Source organism: Dipteris shenzhenensis, chromosome 27 (genome assembly GCF_047967505.1).
Source record: "Dipteris shenzhenensis isolate YYH24624 ecotype China chromosome 27, Dip_SZ_1.0, whole genome shotgun sequence".
NCBI classification, from domain to species: domain Eukaryota; kingdom Viridiplantae; phylum Streptophyta; class Polypodiopsida; order Gleicheniales; family Dipteridaceae; genus Dipteris; species Dipteris shenzhenensis.
Genome location: NC_141622.1, coordinates 15,933,589 through 15,954,345, shown reverse-complemented (window position 1 = coordinate 15,954,345; position 20,757 = coordinate 15,933,589).

Genomic DNA, 20,757 nt, shown 5'->3' with positions numbered 1-20,757 from the left:
TTGATAAATTGACAAATAGGTATTGGCCTTTAATCTCTAGGTTAAAAGGTTCAAGAAATGGTTTCTAGAAAAACATGGGTATAAGCTTTTGTCTATTTCATCATATTGGATCGTTGCTTCCATCTATGGATAGTCATTAAAGCTTGGACCAAGAGCAAGCCCCACAATTTGCACAAATGCATATACATGTCATAGAATAAGAACTACAAAGTAGAATCGACACTAATGGGCCTCATGCCTTTCTTTGATCCATCTATTCTTTAACCATTGTAATGCGTGATGCATGACATAAATCCATATGTGCATGTGAGCTAGAGACATTTTGGTAGAAGAGCCTAATGGAGCTTTGCATCTTGGTGGCAAAAAGGGGGTTGGTATTCCTTGCTTTCCACTATTTGGGTATTCCTCGCACTAGCTCAACTCTCTTGAGAGAAGTTTTCCATGACTCCATGGTCAAATGTGTCATGCTTCGCAATCAGGGATTTTACTAAAAGTATGTAAGATATCATGTGCATTCAATAGAAAGCGTTTTGTTTTCTTGGGGAGTTACATAAATTATACATACACAAGGGATTTTTAAATTCAAAATTCAAGATGTTCCATATAGAAGGGGTACTTTTCTCAAAATATAGGTTATAAAAATCTATATCTAGGGGTTTCTCAAATAGCCCTTGAATGGACGTGCTATATGGGTTTTTACATAGTGAACACCTCGAGGCTTCGCATAACCCTAGAATGCGTATACGCCTCATCTTCTTAATCACCCTTAGAGGATCCCATCTCACCCCTCCTTGGGCCATTCATGAAGAGGGTGAGGGTGAGGGAAAGAACAATGGTGGATATGGAGTACTAAATGGGGTAGGCTGTATGCAAGTTGAATGGAAACATTTATTAAATTTCATAAGTCAAAAGAAGGTAGTAATGGAGGCTTGAGACTTACCTCTATTGCTATGGACTAGTTGAGATGCACTCCCTCTAAATCAAGCTTGTGGAAGAGATACTAAGTATTATTCCATAAGCATCCGCATAGTACTCATTCTTGGTTGGCAAAAGCTAACCACATGAGTTTGCATCAATAAGATTTGTCAATGAGAAAAGAGAATAGGAACTTAAGGAAAGAAACATTAAAACAAATGCATCAATTAAAAAGATAGTAATTAGTAAATATACTTTAAAAATAGGCCATGAAGCGATCCTTGATCCTTCCATAGCTCCCAAGGTGAGAATGTCCCATCTATTATGGGAATTGTGCTATCTCTTGCTACTACTTCCAACTTTCAAGGTCTCTTTTATACTCATCCTTGGCTTGGCAGGAATCCTCACGAGATACATGCTACAACTCTAAGTCTTGCTTTCACCACAACTTGAATATTTGATTTACTATGGGTCATCACTCATATGCACTTAAGCATGCACTTTCAATCAAACTATAGGTGCTTAAGCCTGGGGAACTCTCTACATAGCATGCATATATAACAGTGGATTCAATTTTTTGGACTTTTTCTCCAAACTCATCACCTCCCCTTCATTAGGGGAGAAATGGGGTCTCAAAAGGGCCTCTAGTTAGTGTTTCCTAATTTCAAGGGATTAGAGAGGGATTTGAGGTGTACCAATGAGAGTGCTCCTTTGTGTGGGGCAATGATATGTTGAGGTGGAGGCATGGCAAGCATGCAGAGATCCCCTATTGGCTATTCCTCTCACAGTGGGGACCACCCAAACCATCCTCCCCCCCCTTAACCCATGCTTGACCACCCTCCCATGTGCACCCACCCCAGATCATCCCCAAATCTCATTTATGTCTTTGTGGGCCCTTGTGGGTGAATTTCTCTTCTCCTTAGGTGTGTTGCAGGTCTGCCCTTTCTTTGCTCCTCTGCTCTGGTCCAACTACCCTCTTCCTCCATTGTGGGACCGTTTGGACGAATTTCTTTTGTCCACTAGCCTACTGCAGGTCTGCCCCCTTTCTCTGCTCCTCTGCTTCTCTTCTTTGGTCCAACTGCCCTCTCCCTCCATTGTGGGACCTTTTGGACAAATTTCTTTTGTCCTCTAGCCTACTGTAGGCCTGCCCACTCTCTCTCTTCTCCTTCTCTGGTCCAGTTGCTCTCTCCCTCCATTTTTCAAAATTTGGGTTGCAGTACCTCCTACAATTGGTCTTCTCTCTCCGGCTCTTCTCACTGTTTTTGTGCCTCCTCTTGCTCTATCCCCTCATGCTCTACCTTCGCCTTTTCTTTCCTCTCTTGATCTACCCTCTCTTGCTCTATGGCATCTTGCTTAGCCACTATATCCTACAGGTTCTCTTTCCCTTCTGCAGGCACTTCTCCTTTTGGTACAGGTGCTCTTTTCCCTCCTACAGGCACTTTTCCTTCTGGTACAGGTTCTCTTTTCCCTCCTATAGACACTTTTCCTTCTGCTACAACAACTCTTTGCCCTCCTACAGGCGCTTTTTCCCTCTTTCTTTTCTTTCTCATATAGAATACAACTGCTCTTTCCTCTCCTATAGCTATTGTTTTCCCAACAGGCATGGTCTAGAACACAGTGACACAAGGTGGCAATGCTGTGAGCTCTAGAGTGTTCTAGAGGCATGGTCAGGAAGAAAGTGACATAAGTTGGCAATATTGTGAGCTCTAGTGTGTTGTAGAGGCATAGTCACGAACAAAGTGACCAAAGTGACCAAAGCTGGCAATATTGTGAGCTAGTGTGTTGTAGAGGCATAGTCAGGAACAAAGTGACCAAAGTGACCAAAGCTCGCAATATTGTGAGCTCTAGTGTGTTCTAGAGGCATGGTCAAGAAGAAGGTGATAGAAGTTGACAATATTGTGAGCTCTAGTGTGTTCTAGAACATGAAAAATGCATTGGATGACTTGAGCTTATAGTTTGACTAACTAGATAGTCATGGAAGGTTTTGCCAAGGGTCCACATAAGCTTCCCAAGAGGAAGGATGTATTTCTTAGACTATGTTCCTTCCTTGCCTATCTTCTTTACAAGATCCTATTTTAACATAGGACGGGGAAGTAGTGGAATCTTTGATATAACTGACAATGGATTGTCTATAAGTTATGTGCAGGAATACCTTTTAGTCATGGAAAAGAAAATGTATAGTCCTTCAACTTTACTTGAAATGGTAAAACAGTAAGTAAGAATCGAGAGAAATGCATGAAAATGTCCATTTTATCCCTGGTGCAACATCAAACAATGTGTTTGACTAGTATAGGCTGTCCATAAATTGTAGGTTGGGTATTTTGGAATTTGCATAGGTTTTCTTCATGACTTGGAGGACATTAAAAACATTGATGAATTTTCTTTTGATGGTTTTATTGTGTGGTTTTGTGTCCAAAGTTTTCAAGTAATATGTCTAAAGTTTACAGTTTATATCTATTTGCCTTGCTTGCATCATTAAAGGAGACAATGCCATGATGGTAAGCATCCTATGTATTGATTTATATTTTATTGTCTTTAAATGTAATGTGCTTTGTTAGGTCTGCAAATGTAATAGTTGTTGAATCGATGCAGGAGGCATTTGAGATCACTCATTGGTGCATTACATTAGTCGAGTAGGAGGATACGTTGTGGTCTTCCACATCCAATTTTTAGAATGGCCTACTTAAGCACTGAAGTGCATCAAAGTATTGCCAGCTTGATCATTGTGATCCACATCACATGGCTTCCCCTATTGCATTGTATCCCATTGGTAATGGTGTAAAAAATTTTGTGCTTGGCTACCTTGAGAGGAGAGCCTTAATGGTATTAGTATTAGGATCTTACTTGGGGATTTTAAAAGCCTCTTTTTTCTATGTATTAGAGGTAGCAAAGAGGAGGTATAGGCTATGAAGAGTCTCTGTATTTGAATGGAGAGATTATAATACAAAAATGTACATTTTATTACATTCTCTTCCTTGCAAGATACCATGTCATAAGCAATAATGTTGATTCAGTCATGATTGAAATTTTGAATGTGTTGTTAATTTAATATAAGGTAATATCGCTTTGAATTGTAGAGTATTGAATACACCACCTCCAAGTTTGTTGTGTAGAGAGGTGAACCTTTTATATGCAAACTTGTCCCTTTTCCTTCATTTGTATCCAAAGTAATTACAAATTTAGGACCCCCTTAACTTGTGACTGATTTTTGAATGTCTTCTACATTGCATTTGAACATTCGGGGAAAAATAGGGTATTTTTCCAATCAAATATCATAGAGCTACTCATGCTCTCGATTTTTTTAATATTACAAAAGTGATTGCTATTTTACTATTCTCTTCATATTCCATGTAATTAAGTTTTATTACTTGTATATATATTTTTGTAAAAATTAATTTAGGAAAATATTATGGATATTCCAAGTCAAAACAATACTCTTGACTAAGTTAGGCAATTTTGGTGACCATTTTTGGCAAATAAAGGAGGAATTTGACCATGGAGCAGAAGGTAAAGTTGGTCACGACATCATGTGGTGTCCAAAAATGCCAAAACCCGCCTTGGCGCGAATTGATCCAAATGGCCAAATTCGCACCGTGGTGGGTTTTGGCATTTTTGGACACCGCACTCCTCTCTCTCCCTCTCTCCTTTCTGCTAACATGGTATCTGAGCCGATGGTGCTCCCACTCCCTTCATGAGTGTCAAGCCCTCCTTCCATGAGACATCTTTCTTTGAGAGAGACTTTCCGTCGAGAAAGAGTCAAGCCCTTGCTTCATCAAGGCACACAAGACCTTGATCCATCACGGCACAAGCTGCCTCCATGCATCATCTTCTCAAGTTCATCTTGTAGAGCTCATCCCCTCTCCAATTTGCATCAGAAAGCTCGTCATTTCGACCTACGGAGAGTGAGATATGTTCATTTTCCTCGACGGAAATTCCGTCATTGAGAGTTGAAGTTCAGCTCATCTCTTCTTCGTTTTTGAGAGATATCTCCGTGTCCATTTGGGATTTCATTGAGATAGGAATTCATTGCTTCTTTGAGAAATTAAGAGAGGAAATCTATTTAGGTTCGACAGCTCTCTTTCAAGAAGTTCTGGTCACTCCAAAACCATAGCCACCTGTACATTCCATCATTCAGAGTTGAAGTTCCGTTCATCTCTTCTTAGTTTCATATCAGCACAGGCTGATTCAGTGATGCACATCCATCACACCACTCCATCTTTTACCACAGATGCTACAAACATGTAGTAGGAGTTTACTTATGATCATGCAGCTATTCACCAGAGTCCTCAGTACGAGGCACTTACATCTCCAGCCACATGTGGAGATTTATGCCACAGTGCATTCAGCGCCTCAGGTGATACCGTTCCAGTATCCATCATTGATGCTTTCACCTCTAACAGAGAGCATCCTATGGACACAGTTTCCACGAGCAGTAGAGATCATCATATTAATCTTTAGGACATTCTAGCATCGGCTCAATCATGACGCATTGCACCATCCTTGGATCCAGTGATGATCACCAACTCTTTTGATCAGCAAATCATTCCTCAGCATGAGGATACTTATGCATTAGTGCAGTCCTGCCCCAATGCAGTGGACATAATCAGGTTTAGCCGTAGTGTAACCTAGGGAGACATAGTGTTTTAGCATGCACTTATGGCTATAGTATACATTCCTTGATGCAGATTACTGATACAATCCTTGATGTAGATTAGTGATTGGACCTAGGGCTTTAGTTGGATCCCTTCATCAGCATTCGGCACTGCATATGCCTCAGGGACATCTAATGTTTTTTTAGTGACATTCCAGGCTTCTAGGCCTTTACATTGCCAACTCCACTTTGAGTCGTTGACAAATGCTACACCCCATGCCGATGGATGTTTAGCTATGCACACATCAGACAACCTTCAACTCATGATAGTTGAGCATACAAGTTTGATAGGTTGCTATACCTTGTCACTTCTATGGGCCTCTCCATCAGCAGAGCCGTGTATCACACTGCACCTTCAGCCCCAAATTTTCAGCCTCTGATCACTTTTTGTCCACATTGACTATGCATTCTTCTATGACCTGCATCATACAACAAAGATTACTCCACTATAGCATACCTCCGACATTGCTATTAGTTCTTTTGGGTTGGTGACACTCGTATGTCACAACCTAGTGGATTCTTTCTCCATAGCTACATCGACTAGCCTCACATCTAAATGCCTCTTTTACAAAGCAGTTGCATAGTCCACGGTGACACATGACATGTTCAGTTTTGACATGTTCAGCATGCAGCCATACATGCAGTCATCTTTTGATCAACCAGTTTTTGATGGACTTTACTTTTGACATATTTCCTTCCTCTTCCCTTCGGCCTATCCTCTAGGCTTTGTTCCCGAAGGCGAAGGATGACCCACAACTTAAGAGGGGGAAATCCACATTATGTATAGGATCATAAGGTGTACTCATTGTACATGCATAGTCACTGTGCTCACATACGCACATACTACTCTGATTTCTTTCAGTTTTCTTTTTAGTTTTGATGCTATCATATGCACCAAATGAAACCCACAAAAAGGTCTTGTACATGCACCCTCTACTTACCCAGTGTAATTTAATAGGGGGTGTTGAGGATGGTATAAATTGCACCATACCTCTAGGGCATTAGGGGCAAACCCTAACCCTAACCCTAATCGTAAGGGGTTACCATGTATATCTTCATGTTCATGTTCAATGCAACTTATTGTATAGTTAGTATCTTGTGTGCACTCCTCTCTCTCCCTCTCACATTGCCGTTAACACTCACTCTGAGCCTTATTGAGATAGACCCTTTAATATTACAACAAAAAATATGCTGCTACTCTTCACATAATTACCATCTCATGTTGAATGTAGTTGATTATGGCTTTGACCCTAGTTAACATACAGTTAAACGCTCTCCCATATTGATTGTATAAAGTGCTAAGAAGTGGTTGCACTTTATGATTTCTATGGAATTCTATTGATTGTAGAATAGGGTGGATTGCATAGATGAATTTAAAAATATTTGTATATTACCATTGTTGTTGTTGAAGTCCTTGCACCTTGGTTATATTGTTCTTCCATTGGGTTGCCTTTTTCTTTGGTCAAAGATTGTTGTTAAAGTTCATTAATGGTTTAATTCAATCATGATATCTCTATATTGTTGTCTTTTTTGATATATTTTTAAATCTCCACTATGGGTCACTAATGTAGGAATTTGTGTTGTGATATCTGATCTTGAGAATGTTGAAGTTTGTAGGTACCATGTTTTGCAAATAATAATGCTATTGAGGATATTGATGATGAGGACTATGATTGCTTGTACATAATAGATCAAATTGTTAGGAGCGATGTGATAATGCGAGAAGCAAAATGCGTAAAATACACAATATAGAAAGCACACAGAATGGAAGAGACAAAGAGACACCAATATACATGGTTCACCCAGTGTGGGCTACATCCATGAAGAGATAGCTAGTCTTGCGTCTTTCCTATCCAGCAAGTGAGAAGATACAAGATACAAGCACAATACGTCCACTGCTCTCTTGATATGTGAGCCGCACCCTTATCTTACAATTTTGACCACACAACTCATAAGCAAATCATGCACCAATTTTCATGTATTTGAACCCTCAACAACATCCTAGGGGGTTATTGCCCCCCCTACCCCTTGCATGGTAGGGGTGTAAGCACGCCAGCGTCCAAAGCATGGCTAAAAAACAATCTCTAAAATAAGATTAGGTTCCACATACAACACAAACTGGAGACTTTTGGATGTAGGACTTGGTGGTAATGCCAATGTCAATACATTTGAATAAAGTGCACCTAATTCTTGTGGTAATTTGTATTGATGTTAGACATTGGAGGATTCTATACATTTGTTGTGCTTTTAGTAGCTTCCTATTTTACCTACAGATTGTGGATGTGCACTCTTGGAGTTTGTTATGTGTCATGTGCTATCAAAAAGTAGATATTTCTGATCACCTAGGGATTCTGCCAACCTCCTAAATTGTTTGTTTCCTTGTTCCCTTCCATTATTGGTACATTTATCATGTCTACATGTGGAAAGGTTGTATGTGCTTGTGTACCTAACATATGTACCTAGATATGCAAAATTTTTGAGTTGAAGATTTTAAATGTCCCTATTCTTAAATTTTCTCATTGGCTCCATGATTGTGGAACTATGTTGTTATTTGTGGTTCTATCTCCACATGGACTCTTACCAATTGCCACTATTTTATTATCTTTTATTTTCTTTCTTTCAAAGACTAGGACCATCATTCAGAATCTGATCCTGTTGAAAGTTCTTTTTTTGTTGGTCTACTTTGATTTTTTTAAAGCTCTTATAGCCTTGTCTTTAGCTAGACATGTCTAAGTAGACAGTAGTGCTATTGGCGATCTAGATTGATATTAGAAGTTGACACTAGTCCTTAACTAGACATGTCTAAGTAGACAGTAGTGCTATTGGCGATCTAGATTGATATTAGAAGTTGACACTAGTCCTTAACTAGACATGTCTAAGTAGACACTAGTGCTATTGGCGATCTAGATTGATATTAGAAGTTGACATTTGAGATTGTGTGGGCATGCATTTTTTAGAAGTTATCCCAATGGTGTTGTTTCTTATGGTCAAGGGTTCCGCTTGTTTCATCCATTGTTTGATTATATATTCCCCTATTGGTGCACGTGGCTTGTGTCAATTTGGGTCTCTTGAGCTTAATTATTGTCATATGTGGAACTATTCCATTTGGGACTAGGATGCCTCATACCCAATTTTGTTGAGGACTATTTGTACTTAATGACTTCACGCTTAGTGCTTATCCTATCTTTATGTATGTAGGGTTAAAATTTTTATGCTCTAAATTGTCATTGAGATATTTGTCCTTGACACACCCATATTTCCTTTTGCATTTCTTGTGTCTATTAACATTTGAAACATTTGTCAGGGATGGGGGGTTGTGGCACATCTTTTTGGGATCCATGCCCAAATGAAATTTCTATCCAAGTTTTTATGTTGATTAGGTACAAGAAAGTTTCATTTGTATCTAGGCAAATTTCATCCTTGCCTGTTTTGATTGTATAACATCATATTGGACCTTTGTTTTTTCCTTTAATAGGTATGTGTTGGAATTTCTATTAATTATAGTTTGATAAATTTTATTTGGAGCCGTCTATGAACTTTATTATTGATCAATCGTATTTTGTCTTGGGAAACATCCTTGAATTGTTCCAAACCTTGTGTTGGGTCTTTTCATGGTTGTTATCCTTTCTTAAATGTGCTCACATGTATATGGGATAGTAGTTGTGATTGTTCTAACATTGTATCTATCTTTGGGGAACCATTTAGTGCATGTCCAAGATTTAATTTCTTATTAGTGTCTGGTTTATCGGAGCATGCTACAAGAAAGGAAATGATAATCATCCCTTCTTCAGAGAAACATACAATCATTAGCTCAACTTCACCAATGCCAAAGTATATGAAACACATCTACCAAGGTGTTTCTATAGCACCTAAAGTTTCATTCTCAATTTCTTCCTTCACCTCACAATATGCTCCCTAATTAAACTTGCATCTTGCTTGTTACCATCCATAGCCTTCCATCTAATCTCCTCGGCCAACAAGCTACCTACCTATTAGATTTGTATTTGAAAACAAATATCTTTTTTATGGCACTCTTCTGTAAGTGAAAATGTGAGAAAAAATGCAATCAAATATGTCCTTCTATTGAACTCACGTGATAGTCACATATATTATTGAGTGACCCCCCCCCCCTCCCCCCAATCATGGACATCACTTCTTGCCCTCCTACCTTGTTCTCATTCCTTTTGACATCGCCATCCCCACCCCCCTCATTTTTTTACAATTCAAATTCAGTCCTTACTACACTAACATACCTCTCTAGCTTCTTTCCCTATGCCCAACAAGCTTTGTCATTGATTTATACTCCCTAGCAAGGTGCTCATTCCCCTCCTACTTGTGTCCTCAATCTTACTCCTCATGTGCATGCTACTACAACTTCCACCCCTTCTTCTAGGCATCCCAACATTAGGCCCCATTATATGCTTGAGTTGTAGTGAGTATGGACATTTCCAAAGCAGATGCCCCATTCGTAAAGGATCTCCACCTTGCAAAAATTACACAAAGGATTTCCCACAAGTGCACAATCAATCAACTACCCAATCCCTCCTCCTTGGTGCCCTAGCCTATCCAACCCTTCTACTAGTACTTGTTGGAAGGAATACTAGAACCCCATTTAGTGGCCATGGTCACTGTAGACCACATCAAGATTCAAGCCCTTCATCTCCTACCTACTCAGCCCTCCAACAAGCGGTTGTAGAGCATGCTTTGTTTCAAGGAGTCACAGAGTTAGAAGCCCCAAAATTTGGGAAGTTTATTCTCTTCCTAATCTTGCCTCTTCCTTTTCCCATGTCAATCTCTGCATGGTAGCCCAATTTGGAGGGATTTGGCTAGAAAAAATTCAAGAACACTGATCTTGATATGAGCTTCCCCATCCAAGCGAGTCCCCCACTACTACAACTTAGGACCAAAATGATGTAGGCTAATGATGTCTTTACTGAAAAAAGTACAAAAAATGTCATAATATGAGAGGCACTTGATAGAGCGAGCGGGAAAAAGTGAGCGAGCCCGAAAAAGCAAACGATAATTTAATGAAGTAGTCAAAAAATCAAGCAAGCAAAGAAAGAATCTAAGTATCCCATATAATAATTGCTTGAAGTAGACAAAAGGGGGGTTATGTATCACATTTCTTGAATTGAGTAGTCCCAATTTAAGGACTATTTTAACGTGACCCCATTTGGGTTTGGCAATTACCCATTCATAAACATTCAGCATAGCACTTTAGTGCACGGAGGGGTATTTTTTTAATGGGGGGGCCTATATGCCGTTTATCTACATGAGGGGATTATAAAATAAAACCTAATGTAATCTATATATGTAGATTCATGAAGAAGTATCATAATTTTAAGTTTGAAAATGTAAACACCTACTTGGGTTTAACCAATTACATGAGAAAATGCAAAAATGTAAGAATAGGGGTAATTTTTAACCCATGCTTGCTCGCACATGCATTATGGATTTATAAAGAGTGATCCCCCCCCCCTGCCTGAGTGCAATCAAAAGGTAGAGGATGTTAAAATTTGACTTTTATATTTGCCAAATAGATGGTGTCTTCTCGCTCCCTATTATGGGAAACCTTGCTTTAAATTTTATAAAACAATTTCATATTTTGATGCACAATTTTTTTTTAGATGGTGCAAAAAGGCATGATATTTATTTAAAACGCCTTGTCATTTGATTTGATATGTAACATTATGCAATTTGTTTTTTACAATCAAGGGATGTTAAAATCTCATGTTTTGGGACAAAAAAACCAAACTTTGACAACTTGCAAGGATACAAGAATGTGAAAATGATATCTTTTGGGCCAAAACAAGGAGCATGTTAACGCGCTCCCTGTTTTGGCCCAAAAGATGACATTTTCACATCCCTATATCTTTTGATTTGCAAGTCCAAATGGGGTCATGTTACATATCAAATCAAATTGCAAGGCGTGATTTAGATGATTATCATGTCTTTTTGCACCATCTAGTAAAATTTCACGCACCAAAATATGAATTTGTGGTCAATTTGTTGCATTGGTTGGATTAGTGTGACATACGAGTGAAACAATTGTTCTAAGAGTGAATAGAGTTAAAAAAGATAAGCATTTACATATGCATGGAATCATGCATGGAATCAAGACTAATCTAATCAAGGAGTCCTTTGGAACATCCCACTTGTGTGGAAGTTTGCATTCACAATCTCAATTACTATGGTGGTGGAAAGATAGAACTTGATTGCTGTGTAGGGTTTGTCTTTGATACAAACAATGACTTGGCAATGAAACATATGAACTCTCTTATAAGTGATGTGAATTTAGTGTTAGTGGATTTAAAGTTATATGCATATTTAACCTTCTAGCATTGAGGAAACATATGGACTTTTGAAAATTATATATTTTTTTGATACTCAAATAAGGTATTTATAAATCTTTTATTGTTTTGTATCGCCCATTTTTTTTGGCTCACTCGCTTTTTGTTGCTCATTTTTTGGTAATCCTCATAATACGATGCATATTAAAAAAATTTAAATCATAGTTGCTAATTAAAGTTGTATTAGCATCATATGTTTGGATTTCAGGAAAGGTACGAAGGATGTCATTAAGCTGCTATAGGAGGGAGGAGGAGGGGAGAGGAAGGAGGGAGGGGAGCAAGGTGGCTAGAGGAGAGAAGAGGGAGTAGGGCAGCTGGAGAAGGAGGGGAGAGGAGGGAGGGAGGAGGAGGAGCAAGGTGACTAGAGGAGGAAGGAAGAGGAAGGAGGGAGCAGGAGGAGCAATAAGGAGGAGGGGAGAGGGGGAGGGAAGGAGAGGGAAGGGGGGGGGGGGAGGGAGAGGGAGAGCGAGGGAGGGAGGAGAGAGAAGAGGGAGGGGCAGGGAGAGGGAGGGAGATTTGAAATTTGAAATTCAAATTTCAAAAAGTGGCCCCCTCTCCTCATTGACAGGGGGAGAGGTGGGCTCAATTGTGGGCTTAACCCACCTAGGGACCCTCCAAGCCCCTTGCATTAGCCCACTAAGCATTCCCTAATCCATTCCTTATGAGCCCTTTTGAGACCCCAATTCTCCCCCAATGTTTAGGGTTTGCGTGTCATCTTGCACCCATCAAGGAGGTTTAGGGTTTCATAGTAGTAAATTTGTGGTTTATAGGTTAAGCATTTTATTTTTTTACCATTTTCAACAAAATATGATCAATAGATAGAATTTGAGTTTGGAAAAAATCCTTTTGATTATTGTTCCTTTTATTGAGTGGTTGATCTTTTAAAATGTACTTTATATAGTTTGTTATAGTTAAATCAGTAGTCTTCCCCTCTATATGATATGCATGTTGCAAAAGATGTAAGTACAAAATGAATTTTCAAGGAAGGTTATGAAAAAGTACATATCATTACCCATCGCCTCTCAATTCCTTTTTCTAGACAAATATGTAAACTTGAATTATGTATTTTCTCGTGAACATCAAAGAACTAGAATCCATGGGCCATAACACATGGATATCCTTGAAGGAGGATATACGTTTACAATATCCAAGCATCAATATAGGTTAATTTATGGGCTAGTCGATGAAAAATACAACTATTATGGCTAGCCAAATAGAAGGAATATTGAATCAATTGACAAATTATCCTTATGAAGTACTCACACTTTTTAGTTCTTTACCTTGAATATTGTATACTTACTATTTTAAATCTTGTGAGTGCTAAAATTTTTTGGAAGGAAAAGAAACAAATATCAAGATCACCCAATTGATAGCCAAAGCTATGGCAATCTGAATTCATGTTGTGCGTAGACATAGTTGATCAGGAACAAAGTGGGTTCGTGAAAGGCCAAGACATCTTTGACAATATCTTGAATGCCTCACTAGCATTGGATCATGCAATGAACACTAGTCAACACGTAATACTCCTTGTCTTTGATTTGGATAAAGCCTATGATAGGGTGAGGTGGAATTTTATCCCGATCGTAATGGAATGCCTGGGATTTGGGGATGGCTTCCTAAGGTTGGTGGTTGCCCTCTTCGGCAATGCCTCTGCTATCCTATGCCTCAATGGTGGGTGGTAGGCACGTACACCCTCAAGAGTTCCATCCATCAAGGCCACCTGTTAGCCCCTCTGCTCTTCGCTATCTACACCATGCCATTCATCCACCAGATTAAGTCTACAATTGCCCAGGGTAATGTCAAGGGAGTGTCTCTTCCCACAGGGGATCAATTAGTTACCCAACTCTTGAGGCCGAAGACCATGCACATTGGCAAGACTCAGATTATGGGCCCCCAACAAGACGAGAGTACTCTACTGTGAAAATCTTGAGCACTTTGTCAAAGTCCAGGGGGAATCCATATAGCACAGCCATATAGAGGCCAGATGTGTGCATTCCATTCAAGCTAGTGACATACAGATGTGGGGGGGATCGACCAAGGGAATGAAGGGATTCCAAAAGAGCCTGCATTTCTAGTCCTATAGAGTGCAACACAATCACCTCATACGAGAATACAGACAACATTGGGATCATGTTGCATCGAGCGATGGTAGTAGTTACAATAGGCATGTTGAAGATGAGTGGGTGCACAGTGGAGCAGATGGAGTGGATGAGTAGGGGAGCAGATGAGTGATGAGAGTTGGTGGAGGGATCATGGAGCAAAGTAGAGAAAGGTCAAAAGAGAGCTAGAGGAGGGTGCATGGAGCAAAGTAGAAGAGTAGAGGCGGATGAGAGCAACATAGCAAAATGCCAAATGCCACGGATCTTATATATTATAAAGTTTAAGCCACCATGCTAGCTGGAGGCCTTGAGGCTTGGTATTCCATTTAAATAATCATGACTACCACCTAATCAATCAAAATCTAGGAAGGGTTCCATCCAAATAATCATGAGCCATATTAATTGCATGCCATCGTGGTGGCTGGTAACTAACTGCCAGCCCGGTGGAATCTTAGGCACCACCACCAACTCGCCACCAATGTTAGTGGCAATTAATTACGATGTGGTTGGTAATCATGAGGCCACCGTCTTGGTAATTAAGTGGTAATTAATTGGACTCAACTAAGCATGCAAGATTGGTGGTTGGTAATTAGCTGCACTCTATTGATCATGCAAGCCTGGTGGTGGTAACTAACTGTAGACGCCACCGTCTTGGTAATTAGTTGGTAATTAACTTCACTTTACTGAGCATGCAAGCTCAGTGGACTGGTAATTAATTTTGCCAGCTCGGTGGATCTTAGCCACCACAGATGTAGCTGATGAGAGCCACCACCACCAGGCAGTAATTACCACAAATATAAATCATGAAGCCTAATCACCTTTAATCACTCATTACCATGCACTCTACTGAGCATGCAAGCCCAGTGACTGGTAATTAACTACACTCTAGTGATGATGCATGCCACCACCAAAGATGTGGTTGGTAATTTTAGATGCCACGATCGGTAAAAGAAGGGAATAATTACCAAAGACATAAATCATGAAGCCTAATCACCTCTAATCAACCATGCAAGTTAGTACTACCACCTTAAATTAATTAAATTTTGGGCCAACCACTGTCGTGGCTCTCACCCTGATAGTTCCTTGTAGTCAAGCTACAAACTTAAGCCTCTGGTATTCCATTCCCTTCATTGTTTCATCTTCTATCCCTCTCGACCATTTCTTTCTCCCTTGCACTCGAACTATAAACTTAAGCCTCCACTATTCCATTTCCTTCACTGTTTCGTCTTCTATCCCTCTCAGTCATTTCTTTCTCCCTTGCACTCTTCCTGCCACTTATATCCCCTCTCATAATGGATCCCCCTAAACACATAATGTCTCATCTTATATCCCTCTCAATCGTTCCTTTCTCCCTTGCACTCTTCCTACAACTTCTATCCCTCTCATAATGCCCTAGACACACCGAGCTCCAAAACAAGTCTACATAGTCTAAAAGCTCCTCACATGGTCTTTCCTCCCCCTTGCACAGTCTGGGATCTCCTCACGCAATCTTTCCTCCCCCTCAACAACACAGTGTGATCTAGGAGCTCCTTACTTGCTCTTCAAAAGCCCAATTTGGATGCTCTCAACAACTTCACCAGGTTGGTATAGGAGGTGAACGTAAAGGAGGGACAAATAGTCTCTCAAGGTTAGAAGATTACCATCACTGAAAGCATGATTGAAAATGTATTAGGCATTCCTAGAGGCAATTCACAACCAAGCACACTTCTTGAAGAAGCAATGGAACAGATAGGATATTCTAGATATATACTCAAATGCTTAGATTAGTAAAGATGGTGGAGTCAAGCTTTCTAACTTTCCAACAGACCTCCAAGATATGCTAAAGAAGACAATTTACTTCTTTCCTGATATGAGAGGAACAGTGAACTTCTAGCAGATTCAAGCAACAGGAGAGCAACTAAAAGGATGTGATGTCTCTTTCTCAAGAGCGATCACCAAGAGCATGATAACCAACTTGAAGAATTGCATGGATGGCAAATCCAAATTGTCAGCTCAATCCGTTGGAGTTGCAATGCACCTGATGACATCTACCCTCAAAGGGATTTTTGAGTAATACGATAAGAAGATGTCTTAGAAGGTGACTTTTCTACAAGAGAAAGCCACCCATGGAGCAAAGGTAGCACAACTTGACAAACTTCTTAGGGAGGGTGCAGAAGCCAAGATAGAGGAGGTAGAAGCAACGGCCTTGTAGGCATGAGAGCAACAAGCTGAAGCCACTACAAAAGTGATTGACATGGAAAGGCATAGAAGAGAAGAAGTAGAGAAGTGCATCAAGGAGCTTTGGAATAGGCTTGAAGATGTAAAAATGGATAGGGAAATCATGGAGAAGGAGCTAGCTATGGGGGTTAAAGGCGACTATGCCTTAACCCTGGTTATGTACAATACTCAAACACACACACATATATATATGGATTACATAGAAGATTAGGGTGTTTTGCACCCACCAAAACTTGTGTGGCTCTCTTATGGCTCTCTCTCTCTCTCTCTCTCTCTCTCTCTCTCTCTCTCTCTCTCTCTCTCTCTCTCTCTCTCTGACCCTCTTCCATTCCACTTCCATTGAGAGCACTCTCAACTAGTATCAGAGTGCCGGTGTTCTAGTTGAGCCCAAGTGTGTGCCAGGAGCCTGAAGTCTATTGCTGCAACTCTGTGGGAGGAAGGAGAAGCTCCATTGGATGACTTTACCTACATCCAAGTGTGCAAAAACCTACATCCAAGTGTGGAAAGTGGCTTTTGGATCTTTGGAGTGGTTTTGGAAAGCGTGACTGGTTTTGGAGCCAAGAATGTCGTTTTTTCTCTATCTATGATGATTTCAATCCTGTGGGTGAGCTGTTTTGAGTTGTGGGTGTAGACATCCCCTGGTTTTGAACCCTTTGGTTTATTTGGTGAGCAAAAACCTTTGAAAGAGTGGTTTTTGGAACTCCCAAAGTGGTATTTTGAAGCTGTGAGACTAAAAAATTTTTTTTTTGCTTCTGTGAGATGATTTCTCTATGAGAGAGATGATTTCTCCGATGAACCACCTTGTGGGTGTTGCCATTCACTGTTTTGGAACTTTATTGCTCATTTTGTGAGCTCTATGAAAGATTTAAAGCAAAGAAGAAGCTACTACATGAATCTGTGTTAGTCCATCTCATGTGCTCATAGTTCAAGATTTCACCCACAAGGCAACTACGAATCTTCCCTCCAGCTTTTGAGCAACCTTTGTCAAGGAAGGAAGAAGGCATTTTGTCATTTTTTGTGATCTCTAATCTCCTCCTACATCCAGATGCCCATGGTTTGGACCCATTCCTTCAAGCTACCATTTTTTGTTCTGTCTACTCCGGTGGATCCGGCACGGCAAGCTAGAACTATTGCGTACAAAATTTGAGGCGATTCGATGAAGCATTTGGGGAGTTAGAGATCTCTGTGTAGTGATTTTTTGGATATACTTTATGCAAATCACTCTGGTTGTAGTCTGAGCCATGTGTGCGCTCATTTGTGGTTTGCATTGGGTTGCAGTGGATGCATTATAGGCCATTTGGATGCATTGTGATTCTTGTTAGGACCCCCCGAGTTACCATATAATCCTCCACAAAGGAGGTGATTTTAGTTACTATTCCTCTCCACATATTTTGCATCCCCTTGAGGGCGATAAGTGCTTACCATGTAATCCTCCACAAAGGGGGTGCCATGCTCCTAGTTACTAGTCTATTTGCATCTTTTGCATCCCCTTAAGGTAGTAACATTTGCTAGTGGTGTGCCTAGGGCACAAGAATCTTTGCCTTCTTGAGAGTTCTTCCAAAGGCTCTTGATTTGGGCCACCTCGTCACCTTTTTCTCTCTATTGGCATAGATCTCCTATCTCTTTCTTGAGTTGAGACCCTTGTTGCCTTTTTTTGTTTATTGGAGTAGCTCTTCCATCTCTTGCTTGATCAGAGTAAGTTCATCATTGGGGGTGCATGAAATTGAGGTTTCCCACCATGAGGAAGGCTCTCATTATGGCATGATACGTGAATTCTCATTCTTGGGTGTCCATTTCTTAGAGTTTTGCAAGGTTGTCCATCTAGAAGAGTGTCTAGTTGGGTCTTTTTTTCAGTCATAGGTTGTAGTGCCTTCATGACCCACTCTTTGGTGAGTATTGTACTTGGGTCAGAGGCTATCACAGCCATAATAAATTTGACTCTAGTGACCAGCTCACCGTTGGACCCATATTGAGAGGATTGAGCTCTTGAACGATGAGATCATAAAATTTTCCAATTGGAAGTGTCCTCAAGAAATCTTCCTTGAGGCCATCCCAAGTGGGGAAATGCCTAGCCAATAAACTAGCTATACCATTTATCAGTGCCTTCTTTCAAAGTGGAGGGAAAGAGAACAAGATACATGCCTCCCCTTTCTACTCCCTTAGATTTGCATGCATATAAGAAGCTATATATATGGTCACTTTCAAAAATCATGTGACACATACTTTATCACTTGCACTAATTGCACCTTAAAATCTTTGTTGCTTTTGCTGTGCACATGGTCCACTTGTATTGGTCTCCCTTTGGCTCCATTACCTTCATATTCACTCAAGAATCAATCTTCCACATGGCATGAACAACAAAATATGACATAGGCTATCCATGACCATAAATCTTACATAATGATACCCTCCCATTGCACAAGAGAATTCTTGTTGATGTTATATTTCCATATTTTGCCTTAACATATTCACCCATTTATTTTATCCTTACCTTCATATTCACATGATAATCAATATTCCACATGGTACTAATAACCTTAGAAATACTCAACAGTATACCAACTACATGTTTGATTAATGACTGCATAAATCTTCTCTCTCTTTTAGAAGATCATGAATTCCTCTTTTGATTTTCTTCATGTGATATCCTTACAATCATGTTCATTTGAGATGGGAATGTAAGATTAATTGTATAATTTTTAAACAATTCATACTTTAAGACTATCCAAATTGCTTGTATTCAACAAGTTTTGCTCATGTGAAGATATACAATCATGCGTATTCGACAAGTTTTGGTCATGTGAAGATATACAATCATGCATATTCAACGAGTTTTGGTCGTGTGAAGCTTATAATATAATGCCCCCCCCCCCAAAAAAAAAAAAAGTTTCGGTCATGTGGCTAGTTTGAAACATTGAGTTTGTTACTTGAGAGACAAAAATCCATAGGGTCCACAATCCATCTCATATCACATCTATACTCAGTTATACTCATTGCATGTTCAATTGCTTATTGCTTTTGCAATGTATGGTCACCTTTTATTGGTTCATGTATTATATTATATTTATATTTACTTGAGAATCAATCTTTTACATGTTATGAATAGCATAACTTACAAATTTTTGCCCACAAATGTTGTATATTTTTCTTTACTTATTGCCATGAGAATGCGTGATGATTTTATGTTAGCATTCTTGCCTTAATATTTTTGGCCAAGTATTGCATTCTTTCCTTTCCTTCATATTCACAACAAAAGCAATCTTCCACATGGTATCAGTACATGGCATTTTCCTAGAGTATAACCTTGTACATTTCATTTTACATTAAACCATACCTTTTTGCAATGGCATATTCCCCTTTACTTTTCTTTCTGTGCTATTCTTACCTTCATTCTTACTTGAGGCAAGATTTACATGTTACAATAGCCTGCTATTCTAACCTTCATTCTTACTTGAGGCACAAAAGCTTTACATGTTACAGCAGCAAGCTATAGTATTGCTTTTCAAAGAATGCAATTTGAGCAAGATTTGTACTTTGATTATATCCCTCTGCAACACTCCCACCCATAGTGTTATTATTACCTTCATTCTCACTTGAGGCACAAAATCTTTACATGTTACCATAGCATGTTGTAGTATTACTTTTCAAAGGATGCACTTTGAGTGGGCTTTTACTTTGATTCTTCCCCTCTTCAACACTCCCTCCATACTGTAAGGGGAAGTTCACTCTCTGTCAAGCGCTTGACCAATCAAACTAATCACTTTATCATTTCGTTCTAGCTATGCAATTCTATTGTCACTTGCTTTTTGGATTTTTATCTATTTGGTTGATCCAGAGACCCTCCATGGAATCCATGACAACTGGCACAAACCATGCAAGTACATAATTCTATTCCTTGATTAAAAAAAACTGGCTTTCAAAACTACATTGTAGTAGACTCACTCTAGAATATGCGACCTCACACAAGATCTCACAAGGCTCCCATTGATACCATTGTTAGCTTTTAGAGAATTGATTTAATTGCATGTGATGCAGTTACCACACAATCTGCACTAGATCCCTCACATAAGATGACAAGAACAAACATCATGTCATGAAATATTCATATAGGTGCTCACATAAACAATATTTCAATAACAACAATCTGAGACAAAGCTGACACAATTATTGGCAATCAAGCTTTTTATTTTTCATGATAATCACCAACAAGACTTAACAAACTCACATTGCATGTCAACTAGCCCTTTTGCCAAAAGTAAAATTGAGGAAATGACTGATGATACATCAAAGAGACTTTGCTATCTACAACTTGCACATGCACATTTGAGGATATGCTCCATTGATTTTTTAAGCTTTGTATAAAAGTAGAAGACTTTGAAAAAATACATCCTACCCTTATAGAGCTACTACATGGTGGTATTAAAACCTTAATTAACCCAACAATATATGCGATAGAAAAATCCCAAGGGGTGCATTATTTAAAATCGCCTCGATATGATCCACATTGAAGGGCTATTTAAAATTT